Below are 19,642 nucleotides of genomic sequence, written 5' to 3'. Positions count from 1 at the left end.
TGGCGGATTTTTTCAAAACCAGCCCATGTACTTTCCCTGCCGCACATGTGTCAACAGGTCCCAAAAGCACGCCATGTTAATTCTGGAACCTGATGGAATTGAGCTAAAATATCTCCAAAATAAACGTCTTGGGAGGCAAAAAATATTACTTACAACATGTGTATTGTATGGAGTGCTGAAAACCCTATAAAAAGTAAAAAAGATCCTTGGAATTGGTATTAGGTCTATTGTAATGTGTGTTGGATATGGGCTTTGCCCTCAGAAAGCCACAAGTAAACTCGATTACAATTTCAATATAATAAATCTTCATATCAAAACTGCAATAACTGCCAGCACTCAAACACTAACAACCCTACTTATGAAAAGGCAACACTATGATCATTACACCAGACCCTAAAAAGTCAATACACCCACTATTAGGAAAACAGAAAAAGCCAAGCTGCTACAGATCCCTACACAGAACCTCCACACTAGCAGAATACATCAACTCAGTCACAGATGCAAAATGCAAACAGACCCTCACAAAAATGCAGAATAAAGTAACCATAATTACAAGCATTCAGACAAAAATTGAACTGTTAACCGCAACAGGCCAGACTATTAGGCAGTGCAACAACGGAAAAACAGAAATATTACAATACCTGAAAAAAAACATCAAAATCAGTAAATATAAATGATCAATAGAAGTAAAACCATACTAATAAAAAGAATCTTTCAAAACAGCTGACAAATAGAACAACATCTAATAATTGAAAACTCATAAATTTTCCAGACCAATAAAATATTTCAAACACTATGCAATATTTAAAACTTAAAAAGGATAAAAAATCCCTAGTTGTTCATACCTGGAATCTTTTGATTTCCAGATACCCTGAGATTGTTGTGGATTAGCAGGGGAGAGGTGAGGGGTTGTTCCTCCCAATCTCTCTCATATAAATACACATGCTCAGTCATAGATCATGCTCTCACACACACAGACACAAACATGCTTTTTCACTCAACACACAATTTTTTTCACTCAACACACAATTAAACTCTGGAATTTGTTGCCAGAGGATGTGGTTAGTGCAGTTAGTATAGCTGTGTTTAAAAAAGAATTGGATAAGTTCTTGGAGGAGAAGTCCATTACCTGCTATTAATTGAGTTGACTTAGAAAATAGCCACTGCTATTACTAGCAATGGTAACATGGAATAGACTTAGTTTTTGGGTACTTGCCAGGTTCTTATGGCCTGGATTGGCCACTGTTGGAAACAGGATGCTGGGCTTGATGGACCCTTGGTCTGACCCAGTATGGCATGTTCTTATGTGTTATCATGGGATATAGCCCCACCTCCCTGAGGATCCTGATTGGTCCTCAGGGAGTTCAATAGGGGTTGCTGGAAGAAGCTCAGTGTTTAGGCAACTTAGAATAAAAGAACATAAGACATGCCATACTGGGTCATACCAAGGGTCCATCAAGCCCAGTATCCTGTGTCCAACAGTGGCCAGCCAAGTCACAATTACCTGGCAAGTATTTAACATTAAATGAATAGATCACAAGCTACTAAGCCTTATTGATTATGAACTTCTGCTCTAGGAACTTATCCAAACCTTTTTTTAAACCCAGTGTGTACTAAATGCCATAACCACATCCTCTGGCAATGAATTCCAGAGCTTAATTATTCATTGAGCGAAAAATAATTTTCTCCAATTTGTTTTAAATGAGCTACTTGCTGACTTCATGGAGTGTCCCCTAATCCTTCTATTATCCAAAAGAGTTAGTAACTAATTCATATTTACCCGTTAAAGTCCTTTCATGATTTCATAGACCTCTATCATATCCCCCCCTCAGCCATCTGTTCTCCAAGCTGAATAACCATAACCTCTTTAGCCTTTCCTCATAGGGGAGCCATTCCATCCCCTTTATTATTTTGGCTGCTCTTCTCTGAACTTTCTCGAGTGCAACTATATCTTTTTCGAAATGTGGCAACCAGAATTGCACACAGTATTCAAAGTGTGGTCTCACCATGGCTGAGGGCTATACAGTGGATTTGAAGGTTCCAGCTCTGGACTCTGGACAAGGAATACTAGTGAACCAACCTGGTATAACCAAACCTGGCCAAAACATCCACTGTGAGTAATAGAGTGCCTGATCGGGCTCTGTGTTGTTAGTGATGGAAACCTGTGTCTGTAAATAAAAACCTGGCATTTAATATATAGGAAAACTTTGTATACAGCATTATAACATAATTTGCACTATATAAAACCTTTTGCTGTGTTCAATTCATAGTCTGGGTGAAGAGTAGGGATGTGAATTGGGCTTCGGACGATTGAAAATATCGTACGATATTTTCAAAATCGTCAGAAATCGGGGGCTTCCCCAAAACGATAGGAAAACCCTTTGCCCTTACCATGTGACATGGTATCTGTGCCATTGGCCGGCCCCTGTCACATGGAGGGAGCACTGGATGGCCGGCGCCATCTTTAAAAATGGCGTGGGCCATCCAGTGCTCCTACCATGTGACAGGGGCCGGCCAATGGCAAGGATACCCTGTCACATGGAAAGGGCAAAGGCCATCGGCGCCATTTTTATTAGTGGCAGCCGATGGCCCGGGAGCGGGAGATCGCTCCCGGGACCCCCACTGGACCACCAGGTACCTGTAAAATGTTTTTGGGGGGGTCGGGAGGGTGGGGGAAACTAAGGGATTAGTTTTAAAGGGTCAGGGTGTTTTTTTTTGTTTATCGGCTCGGGCACAGCCGATAAACTAAACCGCGATCGGGCCATCGAAAAAAAAAACCACTATGTGAATCGGAACCAGAATCAGAAACAATTCCGGTTCCGATTCACATCTCTAGTGAAGAGGGGCATTTGTTGTGAATGATTTAGCAGGTAATCATTAAAATGCATTCCTGGGTACTCTGCCCAACCATAAACAGCTGCAGATAGATTTTAAGAACTATGCCTTTTGCCTGTAATGTGTTTTGTATCCAGGACTGAAGAAATGCAGCACACACAGAGTTAAATCTATTCAGGTCTGTGAGATAATTGGCCACTGAACAGGTACCAATTTTATCATAATCCAGCTGACTCTGGCCAATGGGAAGAACTTGCCTATTGTTTCAGCACCAGTAAAACTGAACTTACTGCTTGTTTTTTCCATGGAGCTTTTATCTAGTAGTTACAAATCTGATGTCAGAAAAGAGAGAGCTGAGCTGTTAGCAGAGAGGAAAAGGATATGGTAAAAAGAGACAAATGGAGGAGACAGGAGGCTGATGGAGGATCAAAGATAGAGAGTGAGAGAAAGATAATTGGACAGAAGAGGGGCCAGCTACCTTGTGTTTAAGTAAAGGCTTTCTTTTCTACAAATGCTGAAACCAACTAAGCTACCGAGGCCTGGCACATCATCTGAGACAGCAGTGCTGCTTGTTACTCCTAAAATGCATTCTTCTCTCAGCCAGGTGTCATTATGATGAAGGAGCTTTCCTGAGCCAAGGTGAGTGTTGGTGTGGTGAGTCAAAGCATACAGTTAATGCAAGAATTGTCTCCTTCTGCACCTTCTACAAATGAACATTATTTTGCATAAACTTAAGTAAATCCTCTTTGTCTGTGGTGCAGCTCCTGGGAAAGTGGAAGTTCTATTTAGATTGTGCAGTTTGGAAAAGGAAACTGGGAGGGTCAGTAACAATCAGAGAGAGGAAGAACATCTACACCTCTAACAGCAATAAAGGGGTCTTCTCAAAGAGAACTTACAGAGTTTTCTTTTGTACTACTCAAAGTCTAAATTTCAATTTGCCTGGAAGCACTGACCCATGTGCTGGAAACTGCAGTAGTGAATCCATTTTTTTTTCCATGATAATCCTTTTTTCCCCTGCAAATTAGTGAGCTGTTAGAGGCCTTCATCTAATTAACAGCACAGTGTGCACAATAGGACCCAGATAAATTTTGCTAAGCCAAAGACTATTGGATTTGGAAGGAAGAACTCTTAAGGAAGCTCAGTCATGTTGTCTGTCTCTCACTCTCTCACTGCTTCTGCACCAAATTGTTTTTTGTATGGTTTGGAGAGACATCCTAAACATCAGTACACAGTACTCTCTATACAATACCATGTCATTGTTTGTACTGTATTGTCAATGTAGTAAATTGTAAGTTTTATTTTTTGTATATAATTTACTGTGTTAATCCTGCTTTTTTGCAAGTGTTTTTCCATTGTAAGTAAAACATTATTTTGAATCTTGTGATGAGTGATTTTATTTACTCTGCATAGCAAATTGCTGGTCCGATATTATGGAACTCTCTCCCAGACCATATTCGCCTTATCCTAAATTACAAAGATTTTACAAAGGCACTTAAGATGCACTTCTGCTCTATGGCATATGGCAAACTTGAAGGTTCTTAACTATAATTCTTCCTTCCCCTAACCTCAACCTTTTTATCTTAATTTATTCCAATTTTGAATTTTATTTTGTCCATTTTATGCTGTATTGTTATTTATGTTTATATTTTTATGTATGTACTCTCTGTAAACCACTTAAATCCACTATAATTGTATAGGCGGTATACAAGAATGTTTTTAAATAAATAAATAATAAATAAATAGGTTGGTGGAGGGGAGTGTTCGGAGCAGCTGAAAGAAATCTGAGGAGCACCCCCCAAGCATGGCATTAGGTTTGTATTGGAGATCTTGTCTCCCTCCCCACCAGATAAGTGAATCTGCACTTATACAGTCTCTTTCCCATTATTGTCACTGAGGATCTGTATAGTTGTTTTCTCCTAGGGTATTGCCCCCTTCCTTGGTATCTATTCTTGTGGAATTCCATAGGGGGGGGGGGGTCAAACAGGTGCATAGTTTTGAAAATTTTAAACTAAGTGCACATTCTTCTCTCCCAACAACACCATTCTGGGAACACCTCTACTTCAATATGGGCAAAAATGTGAGTGCTGAACAATAGGGATGTGCAGGGGAAAAAAAAATGTGTTTTTGTTATTCGTTTTGTTTTCAAGAGGGTTTTTTTCCCATTAATTTTGGTTCATGGATTGCTTGATTCATTTCATTTGTGTGAAAATAATGAATCAAGCAATAACCCCCCCAAAAACATCCCAAGAATTAAATTGAAGTCTCCCCTCCACCCTCCCAGAAAAAGGCCGGAGCCAGGGTCCTCCCCAGTCCCCACTTACCCGGTCTAGTGGGGATCCACTGGCAAGGACTAGTCTGAAACCTCTTGCATAGGCTGAGGTCACAGTAGATCTCAGCAGCCTAGGCCTACTCAAGGCCAAGGCTTCAACCTGGCCAGAGCCTTGACTCAGACCCGATGCCATGGCCCAGCCCAGATGCTGGGTCCCGATGCAGGGACCTTGACCTAGGCCCAAAGCCACTACCAGACCTAGAGGCCAGGTCCCAATGTCAGGACCTCTGCCTATCCCAGAGATGGATTCTAGGCCCAATGCTGTGACCCAACTTGGAGGCCAGGTTCCGATGTTGGAGCCTTGGCCAGGAGGCTGAGTCCCGATGCCTAGGCCTTGGCCCAGGGTCAGGCCCAGGCATCAAAGCCCAAACCTGGGAACTCCTCTTCAGATCCTTTTCTTTCTTTGGCTCTTCAACACCAAATGATGGTATCCACTGAGGTCATGCTGGAGTTAATTAACTCCAATGCATTCATCCCAGTAGATGGTGCTATTTTTATGTATGTTTCAGATTATGGCTTTAAGCCTGGGTCCAGGCTGAGGCCCCGGCACCAAGAACTGACCTCCGGGTTGAGTCACAGCATCGGGCCTGGGTTCAGGCTCCTGCCTAGGGTGAGGCCCAGGCATTGGGACCCAGCCTCCAGGTCAGGTTGTGGCATTGGGCCTGGGTCTTGGCCCTGGATTTGGAACCCGACCTTCATCGTATACCTGATGGATCAGATAAGATTTTTTTTTTTTTATTTCATGGGTCTTGGCCGAGGCCCTGGCATCAGCCTGAGCCTCTGCTTGGGCCTAGACCATTGCCCCTGCTTTAGACTTCGGCATAAGCCTTAGGCGAGGCCAAGGATTTGGACCTAGGCCAAGGCACCAGCATTGCACTCAGGCATAGGCCGCTACTCCTACTTTGGGCCTGGGCCTATGCCCTAGGTGAGGCCCCGGCTTTGGGCCTATATCTAGGCCCAATGCATTAGTTTAAAATGAAACAAGCAAATAAGGTTCCTTTCTTTTGGGGGTCACCAATTCAGTTCAGGGCCCCACCGAATGAAACAAATAGATTATTCATTGCATTTTTTATTTTTGTTTTAAATGAATGCATATCCCTACTGCACAACAGCATACACACTTCCACCTGTATACAGTAGGGGAATGCAATACCGTGCATGGCTTAATGCATGTCCATAACCCCCGATCCAATACAGGGATTAGCAGGTCCAAAATGCACATCCAAATCACTACGTAGCTAATAGCGCTTATCACATGTAAATTAATGTATATGAGACAATTAGCTAATCCCCACGATCCAATATATTTTTCATGCAGCCAATGTGCCCTTGCAATGTACAAATTTTATGCCAGCCCGGGGTTTGAATAAAGGTATGCCACTCTCTAGGGCGCACTGTAAAAAAACAAAAATCCTACTTTCTGTGATTCCTCCTAATAGTATTATTGTGATACTAAGTAGGAGGAACCAAATAAAGTGGTATTTAGTTAAAAACAAATTTTTGAAAATAAAAGGTCTGGATGTCCAATACACACACAAGATACATGGTACAGGCCATGTATCTTGTGCGTGCATATGCCGGTAGCTGGAGAAAATGGACGCTTGTAGATTGAGCGTTCATTTTCCCAACTCGCTTGACAGCCACCTCTCCTGTGCGCATGTGTTCTGTGTAGAATTGTTGCATCGGCCGCAGTGTGAGCAATTTTCAAAGAGGTCATTTATATCCATCGGTAAAACACTGTTTTAGCTACAAAAATGGCTTTTGAGATTGCCCTCTAAATCTATATTGACATAATAAATGTACATTCTTAAATTTATGATCTTTTACTTTTAAGAATCAAGCCATTGGAAGTAGATCAATTAAACTTGTGATGCATGCTTATGTGCTGTTAGGCATAATGTTTAATTTAAAGATAAGCTAAATAAAAGTTTCACATCTGTGTCTAAGGTTTTTAATTATGTGCCAAGGTTCACTCCAGAAGGAATTAATTAATGGGCAATTACAAAAGCATATGATCTCCTACTCTGTATAATAAAAATAGCATCTGTTAACAGTCCTTTAGGCCTGATTTATGCATTTTAACAGGTGACCATATCATTCTAAGAATAAAAAAGTACAGAGATTGCAGGATGAATGCTGGGAATTTCACCAATTATTTTTTTTTAATAGAAATTGTGTAGTTCCAGCATTTTGGTTTAGGGATGACACTAAGGTGATTTTCCTGAACTTGCCTAATATTCAAAGATATGGATTTCTTTCAGAAACAATTTCTAAAACCCTAAAACTTCATGCCCTATAAGTGTGTAATGGAGTATATATTCCTCCAGGAAGGAAGTAAAGAGATCTCAGGGGACATATGGGCAGAGCTCACTAATAATGACTGACAGAGGACTCGGAGGGAGGAGTCCTAAGTGAGGGAATGCAAGGACTAGTGTAATTGAAGAATGGGTGTGCTGACTCAGAGGAGGAGAAGCAGGGAACTGACAGCAGCCAAGGAGAGAAGCTGCAAACTCCCAAATCAGAATGGAGATTGTAAATTGTGCTAAAGCTTTACATGAAGGAGTACAAACGTCTGGGTTAGTAGCTGAGCTAAAGGAACTTAGAGGTGAACAGCAAGGGAACAAGAGCTCCACAAACTGTAAGTGACATTGCTTGGGACTTTGAACACTGAAATGGCAGCCAGGACCAAATACTTGAGGCTGAATTTTGATAGCTAATTACAGAGCAGGGCTTTCAGACTGTCAGAGGGTTAAGCTGAACTCTGAAAGCTTCCTGGACTTTATACAGAAATCAGAGACTTGGTAAAGACTAAGGGGCGGATTTCAAAAGGCCTGCGCGCGTAAATCCTTCCGGATTTACGCGCGCAGGGCCCTTATGCGCCGGCGCGTGTAAAGCCCCGGGACGCGCGTAAGTCCCGGGGCTTTGGAAAAGGGGCGGGGAGGGGGCGTGCCATGGTGTTTCGGGGGCGGGCCCGGGGGGCGTGGTCGAGGCCTCCGTACCAGCCCCCGGGACTGGAACACGGAGCGGGGCTGCCGGCCGGCGCGCGCAAAGTTACGCCTGCTGAAAGCAGGCGTAACTTTGCCGACAAAGGTGGGGGAGGGTTTAGATAGGGCCGGGGGGGTGGGTTAGGTAGGGGAAGGGAGGGGAAGGTGGGGGGAGGGCAAAGGAAAGTTCCCTCCGAGGCCGCTCCGAAATCGGAGCGGCCTCGGAGGGAACAGGCAGTGCACACTGGGCTCGGCGCACGCAGGTTGCACAAATGTGCACCCCCTTGTGCGCGCCGACCCCGGATTTTATAAGATACGTGCGGCTACGCGCCTGGTGTGCGAACAAAAGTACGCGATCGCGTATTTTTTTAAGATCTACCCCTAAATGTGTTTCTTCTAAGAATCCCTGCTGAATATATTCAGAAATCAAGAAAGGAATGAAGATCCTTGGTCTAAATGAGCATGCTTGTTTTAAATATGTATTTATTTATTTATTTGTTTGTTTGTCGAGTTTTATATAGCATTGTTCGGCTTTGCCATCACAACGGTTTACAAAGATTTGATGTAACAAGTTTGCTAATGGATCTTTAGGATGTTATTCTTAAAAAGCATAATGTAGATAAATTTAAGTAATAACATTTGGTTTTTTAACACATTGTAGGTAGTTTAGATATCGAATGATATTTAACAAAATTTCCAAAAAGGTTCCTGTTGTTGTTTATCTAGATCGCTTCTTTACGTAACAGTCTGATGATGATTTTCTAAACATGAAACGGAAGTCCAACTATACATCTTAATTGCAGTCAGGTATATATTTGTCTGCAGATTAAAGGTTATTAAGGTATGCTTTGGTGAAAAGCAAAGTTTTAAGTTCTTTTTTGAATGTTTTTGAGTTTAGCTGTGTTCTAAGTTCGATTGGGAGTTCTTTCCAGAGTTTGGGACTACCTAGGGTTATGGCTCTCTTTTGAGTTGCTGACAGTTGTTTGGATCGAGCAGGTGGGGATTTTAAAAGTTCTTTGTTGGCTGAGTGTAGGTTTCTCTTTGGTGAGTATAGTTTTATGTATGCACTTAGCCAATTTGTTTGATTTTCATATATTGTTTTGTGTAAAATGGATAGTATTTTGTATTCTATCCTGGATTTTATCGGGAACCAGTGTAAATAGGAGCCAAGGAGGATTTGAGCTTCAAGAGGAGTCCAAGGATGTGAGCCTTACTATGAAAACCTTGTGTCTTCAAGGAGTTTTCAGGAGGGATGAGATAGGATTCAGTTTTGGAGCCTAAGCTTTGAATGTATTTAAGCCAGAGACTTAATTACCCCGAGTTATGTCCCAATTGAGAGCCTGGATACAGGTCTGAAATAAGGCCAATTCCACAGCAAGAAGGAAACAGAGTCCTGCAGAGTGCGTCTGGCAGAGAAAGTCAAACCTGTGTTTGAGGATCATCAGGGTGAGGACAAAACCTTGCCACAGTACTGAACATCTATAATACATTTCTGAAATGTCATTTAGTAAATGGAAATTGGATTGCCAGCTCCATATATATTGTCTTAATTGGTGATAATATTTGTAACTAAAGTAGATTTTTTTTACATTGCTTCTATTTAATTGTATTAAATTTCTGAGAGTATAACAGAATAGAAATTTAGTATTTATTTATTTATTTATGTTTTTGTTTACATTTTTGTATTTTGCTTTTCGGCGCTTCAAAGTGTACATCAAAGCAGATTACATTCAGGTACTATAGGTATTTCCCTATCCCCACAGAGTTTCCAATCTAATTTTGTACCTGAAGCAAGGGAGGGTAAAAGTGACTTGTCCAAATCTTCCATTATCTCACCAATCACAATAACTGATCTCAATATTGTTTACCTGAATAGAAAGCTTTGGAGTGAGAAACCAAAAATAGAAAAGAAGAGGGGGGGTGGGGGGAGCGGTGAGACTGCGAATTGTTTATGACTACTTATATCCTATTTTTCAAAGGGGGACCTAATCTCTTCAAAGCTGTGAATATCATCATTAATTCTGTAGATAACCTGTCCTGCTCATAAGAGACAATTATGGCCATTTCTACCTGTCAGTTTCTGAAGGTGCTGTTTGCATTTTCCAAAGTCTTAATATGACTCTGATAGGCAAAATAATTCCAGCCACTCCAGATATTTGAAAGCAGACAACTTCACAATCAACACAATATAAATATCTTTCACAAATACTTGTATAAATGATTATGATCCATTAGGAGAATACTACTTAAAGGAGGAAAAGACCTCAGAACCCAATATACATTGTTCAACCAGAACTTATAAGCATAAAGTCGGGTAATTCAATCATAGGTCTAAAAAATTTCCAAACCATCCATTATTTATTCCATCACAATATTTTTACTTTTTAAAATCTTTATTATTTTTATGTTGAACTTCTATGTCATATCGATAAAAATAAAAACTGAGACATATCTCCTGTTAGCTGTGCCCCTTAATCTGCAAGACATGAATGCCAAAATGCCGACGTTGGCCAGCATTTCACCTAGCGGCTGTCTCAAGGCAAAATCTGGACGATAAGAGCACATAATTAGTTTCATTTATCATGGAAAAACTATTAAACATGAAAGTAAGATGCTTCCTCCGTCGATGCATACGTACAAACATTCTAGTACTCAACGATTCAATACAGCGGCGAAACTGCTATTGCCAACTTGTACAGAAAACGCCAGCAGATGCACTCTAACGGCCAAATTTTAAAACCCTGGTGTGCGTAAGTCCCTAGGTTTATGCGCGTGGCTGGGCCTTATGCGCGCTGGGCCTATTTTCAAATGGGCCCGGCCACGCGCGTAAACCCCGGGACGCGAGTAAGGGCCGGGGCACCAAAAGGGGGCAGTCCAGGGGTGGAGCGAGGTCGCCCAGGACAGCGCCAGTCCTTGCTGTCCCAGAGCCTCGCGTGCCGGCCAGCTGCCAGCATGCGCAAGTCACTTCAGGTTGGTCCCTGAAGTAACTTGCAAAATAAAAGGTTAGAAAAAAAGGGTTTTAGAGGGTGGGGATGAGAGACAAAGGGGAAGGGAGGTTAGGGTAGGGGGTAGGAAACTTCCCTCCCAGTCCACTCCTTAATTGGAGCAGACTGGGAAGGACCTGGGGAAGGCTCCGATCTCGTCGCCGCACAATTTTGCTATATTTGACACCCCCCCCCCCCTTGCACGCACCACGTAGCGCGCACATGGATGCGTGCACATATTTTTTTTAAATCTAGCCCTATATTTTCATAGCAAACCATGCAGGTTTGAAAAAATGCCTCAATTAGCTCAATGCAATTTAAAATTTTATACAAAAAAAGTGAATTATTGATTATTATAGATTTTTACTTTCATTGTAAATGTTTCTATTCTTAAAATTTTTCATTTTGTTAGTATTGATACATATTACTCCAAAAGCATTTTATAAAGATTTAAATTTGAATAATCGAACATACATAACCAGCACAGTCAATCAAAATAGAATTATTCCAGTTTCTTCCACATATGGAAGACTAATACTTATTTTCTTCTTATTCCTGATTTCCTTAAAACGTCAATCTCTTCAGAAAGCATACTAGTCTGGAAAATTACAAAAAGTCCATTCAGTACCCATGTTCATGCCCTGAGGTTCAATACTATGTAAACTGAAAATCCAACGTTGTTCTTGCTGGAGCAATATTCTGTCTTGGTCACCATTCCTTATAACACGTTCAACCCGATAGATGACGCAACATCTCAAATCAGAAAATTTGTGTTGAAATTCTATGCAATGTGATATTATGGGTGCTTCCATCCTTTTATTCTTCAAACAACGTTTAAGTTCGGATAATCTTATTTTAAGTGCTCTCATCGATTTTCCCACTTATAGGCATGGGCCAAGGACAAAAAATAACATAAGCTACAAATTCCAAAGAACAAGTGGAAAAATGATGTAAATCATATTTACGTTGGTCCAATGGATTGATGAATTGATTGTTTGTAACATAGTAGAACAAAATGAACATCTCCCACACTGAAAGTGTCCACGTAAGGGTTGACCCTCAAGAGTATATATTATATACCGATATATGGAGAATTAGACAATAATGTCAGACTCAGATGTTCATTAATATTTTTTGAACAGGTGTAAGACGTACAAACATAAAAGTCTGCAATCAAAATATTTTTCCTTTTCTTTCTCTCTTTTAAAACTCCCAGGAACACAGTAATTCAGTAACAGCAGTATTACTGGTTTCTGGGTCTGTTCCCTTGGGTGTAGGCTGGCACTACTACAAATGTTTTTGGGGCATGACAGAACTGATGATCAGCACTTCTGTATCCTTCAAAAGTCTCCTGTCTTCTGCTCAATTCTCCACATGGAAAATCTCTTTTTTCCAGAGCAAGGCCTTGCTCCACTGATGTCAATATAAAATAGTTCCGCTTTTAAAAATCTTTACTTTCTCTGGAACTACCACTCTCAACCTTCCTGCTGACTACTTCTATGTAGTTTTTGGTATATTTTAAAATAGCTGCATTGTCCCAAAACATGGTTCCAGGGGCTAGTCACCTTACTTTTTAGTGCTCTTATACTAGGCAAATTACTGACAAAAGCCACAAGGCTAGCTCCAGTGCTTTTGATCTGTACAATACACATACAGGGTGCCTGCAGGAAAACCTAGACTGGATTCCTGCTTGGACTGGAGTCCCAGCACAGAGGCTTTCCATAGCCACATAAACATATCAAACCAGCCTTGCACAAATGATGGGGGCAAATACTGGCCAGCCCAACACTCAATCTGGTCCAAACATTTATTTTTAAATTATTTTTCCCAGGGGCTACATGGACTTGCTTACCAGGATTCATTTTTCTCTCCAGGACCCTCTCTCATACAGCCAAACAGAAGAGGCTATCCCAGCATCCTTTGCTGCAGTCCCAGGGAGGAGGCTGTGCATACTGTCACTGAAGGGTTGTGGAAGCTTGTCACTGCTGCAGAAGCTTGGTAAGTTCCCTTTACTGCTTGACTTTTTTCCCCTTGCCTTTATTTAAATATATCTTAGTTTTGTTTTACTTTGATTTCTTTTATTTTACTTTTGTTCCTGCCTCTACAGTACTGATATAACCTGGCCCCTTTAAGAGGACAGATTATAATGTCATCGTTGCTGGGCTTCTAACATGAAACTTAACAGGCTGCTCCTTTTGACTTCCCATGACCACATGTAGGAGTAGCCCTTCTCTCCTACCTCAATAAACTGGGGGAGAGAGGAAACCCAAACAAAAGAACAGCATGCAGCTCTGGCTAGCCCTGCTTATCAAAACATCTCTTTCAAGAAACTTCTCAAAGCATTTTGTTATTGAAAAAGAGAACAAGGTAGCAGCCTCTTCAAACCACTTATATGTTTGGAAAATCTTTACAATAGATCAGTTTAATTTTGTTCAATATAGATAGTAATGACACATTTATTTCATCAACTTCAACAAGTTCATCCACTTCTTCTTCCCCTAAGGTTAAAGGCACTTCAAATTCTATGTGTTCTGGAACTCTATCAGGTTCCTGCAGAAGAAACCAAACAGTTTAAGTGTCCCCCTCTACTTCCGGGATTTCCATTTTGGGTTTGGAATCACTTATTACTTGGATAGACTCCTGGTGTGTCTCAAGCTCTACTATTTCCTCAGTATGGAATGGACAGATTCGGATTTCAATTCTATGAAATTTGGACTATGAATGGTTTCGACTGAACCATTTTTAGTCCAAATTCGGTATGAGTACCCTCAGGAAGTAACACCTCTATTGCTGTATAGGGCTCAGTCTCCCAAGTATTTGAATTTTATGCCTCCCTCTATGATCCCGGACCCTCAGGAGCATCATATCTCCCACATAGACTAGCATACTCCTTGATCTCTGGTCATATTGTGACTTCGGGATGTCAAATCACTTCTGGGACTGCTGAGTTGCCATTTGACAAACCGTAACCACTTATGGTGTAATCGTACTCACTCATCTAGAGTTTCATACCTTTCTGACTCTTCTGCTCAAGTTACCATATGTAAATCATATGGTAACTTGAGGTCTTTTCTGAACATCAAATAGAAAGATGAGTATCCGGTGGAACTATAGGCTAGCATCAGTTCTGGCAAATATTCCACCCATCTTTTCTTTTTCTCAGTGGTCAGTCTTTAATATCTCATGCATGATATGGTTAAAATGCTACATTGATGATTGCCTTGAGGATGATATATGGTTGTCCTGCTTTTACTCATCTCATATAAATGACACAGTTCTCTGATAAGTTGAGACTCAGAGTTGTGACCTTGGTCAAGATGGAGCCTAATTAGACATTCATAATGCACAATCCATTTCTATATAATTGTTTTTGCTGTGGTTGTAGCTGTTTGGTTTCTGGTCAGTATGTCTATAGTATATCTGGTGAACATGTTTTTTAATACCAGGTCATTTTCAATACATTTATACTAGGCTCTAATACTGTAAAGCCCATAGCCACCACCTCCAAGGGGTATCTTGCTTTGAAGTATTTCAATTCAGTCCTCTTTACTGGGTAGAGGTCTTTAGCAAGGATACACATCTGTACTGACGTATCCAATAGTGTATGTCCCTACTCATGTTAGGTCAGTAATAATCTTGCCTTAAATTCTTTAGAGTGTTTTCCTCTTTAAAATATCCAGCATGGTTGTGTTTGGCTTCAAACATCTCTTGCTGCAGTTTTTCTGGTACTACAAACCGGTAAATGATGAAACTATCTCTTGGATGTTGTGTCTGATGATACCACAGGAGATCAAATGATCTCTCTGTTGCCTTAACATTTTCTGACTTTCTGACCAATTACTTTTATCAGGAAGCTATTTACAGTTCATAGCCTCTAGCATCAATGTGAAGTTGGGATTTTCAGCTTGCAATGCTTTCAGAGTTGAACTGAAATAATCAGGAGTTAACTGATGTTTCACTAGCTGCAGGTGAGGTTTCTCAGATTCTTTCTTTATCTAAAGGATTTCTCTATTCTGTGTAGGTTCAGTCATCAGAAAGCTTTTTTTCCAAGTCTTCTCGTTTCCTCTACTGAAATCCAGAGCAGTGCATCTACCACTACATTAGTCTTCCATGGCTTGTAACAAACCTCAAAGGTTAATTCTGAGAGGCTAGAGCTGGGCTAGCCATCTTTGTTCAATCACCTGGACATTGGCAGTTTCTAGGTACCATAGAGGGGTTGTGATCTATATGCATGATAAACTTGAGCGTTAACAGTTGTAACTTAAATGCACTGTAGTTCTGGTCATTCCTTTTGGAATTTCTGAGACCTCTGCTGGTATAGGTGCTTACCCTCTCCTGGCCATCCTGTATCTGGCTGAGGACTAAGCCCAATCCTTTAAAACTCACATCCATTATCAGGATGAAAGGCAGTTCAAAGATGGGGTAAGCTAGTATAGGTGCATCTGTCAATTTCTGAATCAAGGTCTCAAAAGCATTCTGGCATTCAGAAGTCCAACAAAAGGTACATCTTTAAAGACTTTTCTGGTTTTCTCCATCAGTTTATATAAGGGAGTAGCCAGCTGAGCAAATGGAGGTACAAACTGGCACACCTCTTGTATTTGGAACTAGCCATATTTTTAATGCATCTGTTTTTTCAGAGTCCACAGATATCCCATCCTTGGATACAATGAGTCCTAAGTAGCTCAATTTAGGAGGTATTAGTTTGCACTTTGATGGTTTTAGCTTCAACCCACTGTCTGTCAGTTTCTGGAACACCAGGTCTAACCTTTTGACATGTGAGATGAAGTCTTTAGAAAACACCAAGATGTCATCCAGGTATAGTAGGAGAATCTCAATGATGTAGTCACTCAGCACCAACTCCGTCAAGTGCTGAAACATCACTGGGGCATTTGTTAGGCCAAATGGCATGGTGACAGTGGTTTTGGCTGGTCTGCTGGATCTATGGCTACCTGGAAATATCCTAAAGTTAAATCCAATGAAGAAAAGTGAGCAGCCTTGCTCAATGTATCCAACAACTCATCAGTGCATGGCAAAGGATAGACATCTTTAACTGTGACTTGGTTTACCTTATGATAGTCACAACAGACAGAAATGCTGCCCACCTTCTTTTTAATGACAACAGCCAGAGAGGTCCATGGACTGTTGTTGGATTACTGGACCATATTTTATGAATTCCATTTTTCTTTGAGTCAGTGGTCAAAGTACTTAATTCTTGGAACAGGTCCTCTAAATGTTGCAGAATATTCATTCAGACAAAGGGAATGTGTGGCAAAAATAATATATAACTGTTCAGTTCATGTCAATATGTTTATTTATTTAAGGCAAACAGGGAAATCACTTGTAATACAATATGCACTCATTATCCAGGAAGCCACAACATGCCTGTGTTTCACATCAGGGCTGTGCTAGTGGGATCAACAGGAGTTCGCATCTTTAACAGGGCATATATGTGGAAACCTCCGGACAGGAGGACCTCAGAGCCAGAGGATGGTAATTTAGTATTAATTATGGCAGGCTTTCATAATTTTTTAAAAACTATTTTATTTATGCAATTTTGTTTGAAATCAAGAAATACAATCTTGAAGTAGAAAAGGGTGGAGGGAAGGAAAAAATATATATCTCACAGTAAATAATCAAAAAGAAAAATACAAAATACATTCCTACACCCATAAATCCACTATAGGGGATCCAATAACAAAAATATAAAAGGAAACAAAAACCCTGAAAGGGAAATATCAAGGAAAAATGCTAGAGAGCAGTTGTAATTCAGCAGGGAATATATCCATTGAACAGGGTACTCATCCTTCCAAAGGAGTACCGGGCTGAGCTAAATCTGAACTCCTAGGCTCTAACGCAGGTTTATCAGCAAGGAAAAAAGATAATTGTGAAGGGACAAAGAAAACATAAGACAACCCCTTGTATCTAATCAGACATTTGCATGGAAATTTCAAAAGAAATGTAGTGCTGATCTTCAGAACCCTTGGTCTCATCAAGAGGAACTGGTGTCGCTTCTTCTGTGTATTCCGCGAGACGTCAGGAAACACCCTCACCTCACCCTGAAGAAAAGGCTCAAGATGATTTTTAAAATAAAGTCTCAAAACCTAATTTTTGTCAAATTCAAAGGCAAATGTAGCCACATAGTGGCTGCTTGTGCAAAGGCAGAGTCTGAAATCTCTAATAGCGATGTCAAATCTATATTAGGAGTTAAACAATCCACAGCTTGTACGACCCACTTGATTCTCCTTCCTTTTAAATTTATTTATTTATTTGTAGAGTTTTATATACCGTTATTCGGTAGAGCCATCATAGCGGTTTACAAAATATGCAATTAGCATATAAAATATGCAATTAGCATACAATTAAATGGAGTTAACATGGTAGTTGGGAACAGTAGAGTATTGTGAACAGAAAATGAAGTAAATGAAGGTAAATAAACAGTAAATGAAGGTAAATAACACAACTTGGATTGAGGAGGAAGTGCTGCTTCAAGCACCTTAAGATATTCCATTAGATATCTTTAAACATGTCTTTTGCCGAGACATGGGGAAGTTTAGGAAAATTTATAAAGCGGAGATTCCGCTCACGAATAGCGTTTTCCAAATTTTCAGCTTTATACTGAAGCAGTTGTTTTTTCTTTATTAAAGAGTCCTGAGTAAATTTTAAAGCTTGAGTGTTTTGTTTAAGTTCTGTAAATTCTTTTTGAAAAGAAGCATTAGAACTTTCCATTAGCATATAGTTATTTTCCATGATACTAATTCTGTCCACAATAGGATTCAACTGCCTCCTGACTTGTCCTCTTCAACCATACAGGGGTCTGACACAGCTTACTTCCTCCTGATATGTCCCCATCAAAATAACTGGGGCCTGTCTCAACCAGCTACCTCCTGGATTGTCACCTTTAAGACAATTGGGGCTTGTCATACTCTGCTGACTCCTTACCCACCCCCAACAACACTGGGTCTTAATTCCTCCTAATTCCTCTTTAGACATCCCCAACAACAACAGTGGGACCTGAATCAGCTTGCTTCCTCCTTACATGACCCCAACAACAGCACTGGCGTTTCACTCCTCCTGCTTCTTCCTTATACACCCCCAGCAACAATGGGATCTGTCTCTGCTTGCTTCCTCCTTACACATCCCCAGCAACATCAGTGGGGTTTCACTCCCCCTGCTTTCTCCTTACATGTCCCTAACAACAACAGTGGGAACTGACTCAGCCGGCTTCCCCTTTATATGACCCCATCAACAATACTGAGGCTTCACTCCTCATGTTTCCTCCTTGCATGTCCCCAACAACAATACTTCGGCTTCCTCCTTACACATCCCCAGCAATACTGGGGTTTCACTCCTCTTGCTTCCTCCTTACACATTCCCAGCAACAACAGTGGGACCTGACTCAGCATGCTTCCTCCTTACATGGCCCCAACAACAACAACACCAGGGTTTCACTCCTCCTGCTTCTTCCTTATACACCCCCAACAATATCAGTGGGTCTGAACTTCCCCTGCTTCCTCTTTTCATGTCCCTAACAATAACAGTGGGAACTGACTCAGCCTACTTCCCTCTTACACAACCCCCAAAACACTGGGGCTTCACTACTCATGCTTCCTCCTTGCATTTCCCCATCAACATTACTGGGACTTCATTCTTCCTGCTTCCTCCTTACATGTCCCCGAGAACAACACTATGGGCTTCCTCCTTACACATTCCCAACAACAACAGTGGGATTTAACTCAGCCTACTTCCTCCTTAAATGACCATAGCAGCAACACTGGGGCTTCACTCATCCTTCTTCCTCCTTACATGTCCCCATCAACAACAGTAGAACCTGACTCAGCCTGCTTTCTCCTTACAAGTCTCCAACAGTAATACTGGGGCTTCACTCCTCCTGCTTCCTCCTTACATGTCACCAAAACATCAGTGGGGCTTCACTCTCCCTGATTTATCCTTACATGTCCCTAACAACAACAGTGGGAACTGACTCAGCCTGCTTCCCCTTTACATGACCCCAACAAAAACACTGGGGCTTCATTCCACCTGCTTCCTCCTTGCAAATCCCCAAGAACAATACTGGGGCTTCACTACTCCTGCTTCCTCCTTACATGTCCCCAACAACAACACTGGGGCTTCACTCCCCCTGCTTCCTCCTTACACATTCCCAACAACAACAGTGGGACCTGACTCAGCATGCTTCCTCCTTACATGGCCCCAACAACAACAACAACACTGGGGTTTCACTCCTCCTGCTTCTTCCTTACACACCCCCAACAACATCAGTGGGGCTTCACTCCCCCTGCTCCCTCCTTACATTTTCCTAACAGCAACAGTGGGAACTGGCTCAGCCTGCTTCCCCTTTACATGACCCCCAACAGCAACATTGGGGCTTTACTCCGCCTGCTTCCTCTTTATACTTCCCCCATCAACAACAGTGGGACTTAACTCAGCCTACTTCCTCCTTATATGACCATAGCAACAACACTGGGGCTTCACTCCTCCTTCTTCCTCCTTAC

At 41.3% G+C, this 19,642-nt stretch overlaps 1 long non-coding RNA gene across 1 annotated transcript in view; it reads left to right on the top strand.

Annotated features, from left to right (window-relative positions):
* The first annotated feature begins 13,004 nt into the window (after positions 1-13,004).
* LOC115082072 overlaps positions 13,005-19,642 on the top strand; it is a 28,711-nt gene continuing 22,073 nt past the window's right edge. The window contains exon 1 of the long non-coding RNA XR_003854067.1: positions 13,005-13,130. This is a non-coding gene — a long non-coding RNA (uncharacterized LOC115082072). The remainder of the gene's footprint in view (positions 13,131-19,642) is intronic.

The sequence above is a fragment of the Rhinatrema bivittatum genome, chromosome 1, assembly GCF_901001135.1.
Source record: "Rhinatrema bivittatum chromosome 1, aRhiBiv1.1, whole genome shotgun sequence".
Taxonomy (NCBI): Eukaryota; Metazoa; Chordata; class Amphibia; order Gymnophiona; family Rhinatrematidae; genus Rhinatrema; species Rhinatrema bivittatum.
This window is presented reverse-complemented; position numbering and strand designations above follow the sequence as displayed.